Genomic DNA, 5,084 nt, shown 5'->3' with positions numbered 1-5,084 from the left:
GTTAGGTTATGTATGGTGATGTGTTTTCTACTCCGCTTCTTTCTTTAAACAGTGGAACACTCAAATCACCGTCCTCTGTACAAGAAAGCTTAGAATGTCACTTTTATTTAATGGCGGCGTTAGCGGTTTTCGTTTTGTACACAAAATTATGCAGATGCAGTAGAAAAATATGTTTTTTTAATTTTCTTCGTGTAGTTGATTAGAAGTTGTGAGTGAAAAATCAAAGAACGCTTCATTCCTGATCCCTGGCTTTTTATACCCAATAAAGTCCAGCCAAAGCAGCCAAAGATTTGTTGATTTCATGTTGGAAGTCAATTTTGACCAATGACAATGTAAGCTTTTTTGAGGTTATGTATTAGCCTTTCCGGCATTTGTTATTGTTTGTTGTGTTTGTTCATTAAGGAAAATAGAAAAGGCGTAAAATACTCAGCAAAGGTTCTTTAAATGTCAGTTCTGTCAGTAGTGTCATCGATCACAAAATCCCGTTTTTTAAGTCAACAAGAAAAATGTTGCCAACCAGCTTAACAGTTCCAACACAATCTCAACACTACTTCAACAAAACCATTCTCTGACGTCATTCATCACAACTTAATGTTGACTTTAAAAATACGCGTATACTTTTTCTACAAACATTCAATAATGATGAATTTTTCGCTCCCATATCTCAACGAAAAGTTAGCCTTTACTGAGGAGTTTACTTTATCGCGCGTTGCCAAGGGTAGCGAGCGATAAAAATTGTTTCGCTTGCTGTCCAGAGCAACGGCCACAATGCATGCCATTATTGGAAATGTCAGTGTCACCAGTTTGATGTCAGTGTATAGTTTTGACCCTGTTTTTGAGTACCTACGCAGTAAGTTTAGTTGTATTAGATATTTAGTAGAATGTTTGTAGAAAAAATGTTGTATGTATTACGCGCACAATGTGACTTTTATGCTCTCGAATGATTGCTGCGCTCCACTTTCTGTCGCGCAGCAATCAATCATTTTTGCGCTTAATACATAAATAACTATAACTTACTTTTGTTCGAAAGAGGTGGCGGATAATAAATATTGCTCAAAATTTTGGAGTGCGCATGAGCCGCGGCTATGTGGTCTGTCAAAGCTTCTAGGGCGAAGACTGACATTTCTACACATTAACTTTCCAACGTGCTAATTAAAACACCATCGATTCAATTTTCAAACGGTTTAATCAAACCCCAAAAACAACAACGTGTTCCATGAACACCTTTTTCACCTTCTTCCACGACTTCGCGATGCCGAATCCCCCCCCACGGTAGTCTACTTCGGCGGCAAAGCCAGGGAATGCGACTCCACACGTTGCCGCGGTTGCCAAACTTATATTACGGACGCATATGAGCGTTAACATGCCCCCCACCTTGAAAGGGTTCAAGCTTTCAATAAAAAAGGTTTTAAGGGCTAGTCCTAACCTAACATACATATTTACAACTTAATAAAATTTTAGTTAACAAGCAGTGTCTACTTAAACTAACTTACTAATACACAACAGGCACGGTGAATTCATCCGAATTCAGTTGTCCACTTTTACAAGTACCCGATACCTTACGTGCACGAAAAAATATCTTCGTTCACTGGGAGAACACATAATTTTGAAATAGGACGCTTTAACTCCCCTGTGGGAGTGCGCACACTAGCAACCCGACACTGATTGTCTGGACCGGGATACAGAACACTAACACGCCCAGTTTTCCAGTGAAGAGGAGGAGCGTTGTCTTCTCGAATCAGCACCAAGTCACCGAGTTGAGGACCTCGCTGAGGATACTTCCATTTATGCCTTTGTTGGAGGAGGTTGAGATACTCCTTAGACCACCTGGACCAAAAATGCTGATGGATCTGTTGCAAGTGTTGATATTTGGATAATCGATTGCATGAAATATCACGTAGATCCATGTCCGGAAGTGCGGTAAGACGTCTTCCAATTAAGAAGTGAGCCGGTGTGAGAGTATCGAAATCATTAGGATCAGGAGAGAGAGGAAGTAAGGGACGCGAATTCAAGGTAGCTTCCACTTGAGCCAACAGAGTGGAAAACTGCTCAAATGTCAGTGAGGCATTTCCCATGACCCTTTTTAAATGAAATTTACATGCTTTAACCCCAGACTCCCACAAACCACCGAAGTTAGGAGATTTTGGGGGAATGAACTTCCATTTTACGCCCTCATTTTCAAACACCTCTAACTCTTGGTCTTGCAAGAATGTGGCTAGATCTTTTAATTCTGAGTGGGCGCCAACAAAATTCAGTCCGTTATCTGACCAAATTGCAGAAGGCCTACCTCTTCTTGCCACAAAACGACGAAACGTAGCGATAAAAGCCTCAGAAGTTAATTCTGATACGGGTTCTAAATGTGTGGCGCGAGTTGAAAAACAAACGAATAAACATAAATAGCACTTTGTTATTTTCGCTCCGCGACCTGATTTCGATTTTATATTGAAAGGACCGGCGTAATCCACTCCAGTAACATGAAATGGAGGAGAAGGATTTATTCGTTCAGTAGGCAAGTTACCCATTTGGGGTTCAACCGATACTGGTTTGGCGCGAAAGCAAATAACACACCTGCGCGTCACTTGTCTAGCTAAATTCCTACCACCTAAAGGCCAATAATTTTCTCGAAGAGAAGCTAACAGCTGTTGAGGTCCAGCATGTAACAATCGCTTGTGTTCATGCACAAATATTAGCCTAGTAAACCAATGCTTACATGACAAAACCGCAGGATGCTTCTTAGTATAGTCCAAATTTGAGAGTTGGAGTCTACCTCCCACTCTAACAACACCTAGCTCATCAATAAAAGGGTTCAGTGAACTCAAAGAACCTTTTAAACAGGACTTTGATGTCCTCAATAATTTGATCTCTTCAGGAAATGATTCCTTTTGAGAAATCTTTAGCAACTCGTTGAAAGAGTGTGCCAATTCTTCAACAGAGAGTGAACCAAATGTTCGATCTGTGCGACAAACTCTACAATTTCTGTAAAAACGAACAACATAAGCAAAGCATCTTTTAAGACGCGTTAAATTCGAGAATCTAGAGAAAGGAAAAAATTCAGGAACTACTTGACAACTACCCACCAAAAGTGTTGAATTTGACTGCTCATCAACCGAGGTATCATTTAAAATGAAATTAGATTGTGGCCATTTTGACTGGTCGAGAGTTAGCCACTCTGGGCCCTTCCACCATAAGAAATGTCCAGCCAAATCTTTAGGATAACATCCTCGTGAAAGAACATCCGCAGGATTATCCTTTGTACCAACATGCCGCCAATCACTTATTGAAGTGAGAGTTTGGATTTGAGCAACACGATTGCCGACAAAAGTCCCTAAATCTCTAGACTGTTTTCCAAGCCAACCTAAAACTACAGTAGAGTCAGTCCATAAGAAGGTTTTTTCAACTGTCAAGCTGATGGAACTATGAAAACAATGAACTAACTTAGCCAAAACAAGCGCTCCACACAGTTCTAATCTGGGCAAAGTGACAACCTTCAAAGGGGCTACTCGAGTTTTTGCATAAACAAGTGAAATCGAGATTTTACCAGACGAATCCATGCTTCTAAGATATAGACATGCACCATAAGCATTAATAGAGCTATCACAGAATCCGTGCAACTCCACTGAAACATAATTTTCACAAACAATTTGACGATTTACACGAAGGTCATTTAAACAGTTTAACTGCATTCTAAATTTGTGCCAAGAAGTATGAAGATCGGCAGGCAAAGATTCATCCCAACCGATGCGTTCACTCCACAACCTTTGCAAAATTATTTTTGCAAATATTATGCAAGGAGCTAAAAGTCCAAGAGGATCAAAAATTTTGGCTATCGACGAAAGCACTATACGTTTAGTGTATTTTTCAACAACATTCAAAGATATGTGATACATAAGAGTATCTCTACAAAAGTCCCAGTACAAACCGAGAGTTTTATTTTCAGACTTTTCACCAAAATGAAATATATTTCCAGGCCGACTTGAAGAATCCCCAATTTGAGACAATACCTCTGGAGAATTAGAAATCCACTTTCTCAAATTGAAACCACCTTCCTTCAAAGTGCTGTAAACTTGCTTACTCAAAGTAACAGCCTCTTCGATAGTATTAACACCAAATAACATATCATCTACGAAAAAATTATGAAGAATAATATTTGAAACCTCAGGAGCTGATTCTTCACATTCTAACCCAAGCTGTTTTAAGCAACGAATAGCCAAGTAAGACGCGGATTTGGTTCCATAGGTGACCGTGTTGAGCTGGTACACCTTCAAATCATCCTTTGGGTTTGAACGCCAGAATATTTTCTGAAGTGGTCGATCTTCTTCACGAACTAGTACCATCCTGTACATTTTCTCAACATCCGCACAGACTACTACATTGAAGAACCTAAACCTTAGCAATATGGATATCAAATCATCCTGGATATTAGGGCCTTTATACTGAATATCATTCAGCGACTTTCCATTGTCAGATGGGGCTGATCCATTGAACACGACTCGCAACCGAGTGGTTGAACTATTTTCATTTAGGACTCCATGGTGCGGCAGGAAATATGAAACTTTGTCCATGTCATCACTAACAACCTGAGACATATGACCAAGAGCTTCATATTCTACCATGAAATCTATGTACAACTTCAACATCTTAGGATTTTTCTGGAGTCTACGCTCCAATGACAAAAACTGTTTCCTCGCAGACGCTTCCGAACTGCCCAAAGTAGCAGGAGGGTTCTTAAAAGGAATGGGAACAATAAACTTTCCAAATTGGTTCCGTTTTAAATTCCTAACAAAAATAGACTCACAAGTTTTTTCATCACTGGACAAAAATGGTTTTAGAGCACAAGGAGGCTCCTCTATAAACCAAAACCTTTCAATCTGTTCATGCAACTGTAAATCAACATTCAAATTACAATGTGTAACATTCTGTGAGAAACTAGAATTTAATGGACCAGACACAATCCATCCAAACCGTGTTTTTTGCATTATTGGTTTGCCTGCACCTAAATTTACCTGTCCAATACACAACAACTCGTAAAACACAGTTACTCCTAAAAGAAGGTCAATAGCACCGGGTTTTGCATACGTTGGGTC

The sequence above is a fragment of the Ips typographus genome, unplaced genomic scaffold (assembly GCF_016097725.1).
Source record: "Ips typographus isolate SLU unplaced genomic scaffold, UJ_Ityp_2.0 IpsContig77, whole genome shotgun sequence".
Classification (NCBI taxonomy): domain Eukaryota; kingdom Metazoa; phylum Arthropoda; class Insecta; order Coleoptera; family Curculionidae; genus Ips; species Ips typographus.
This window is presented reverse-complemented; position numbering follows the sequence as displayed.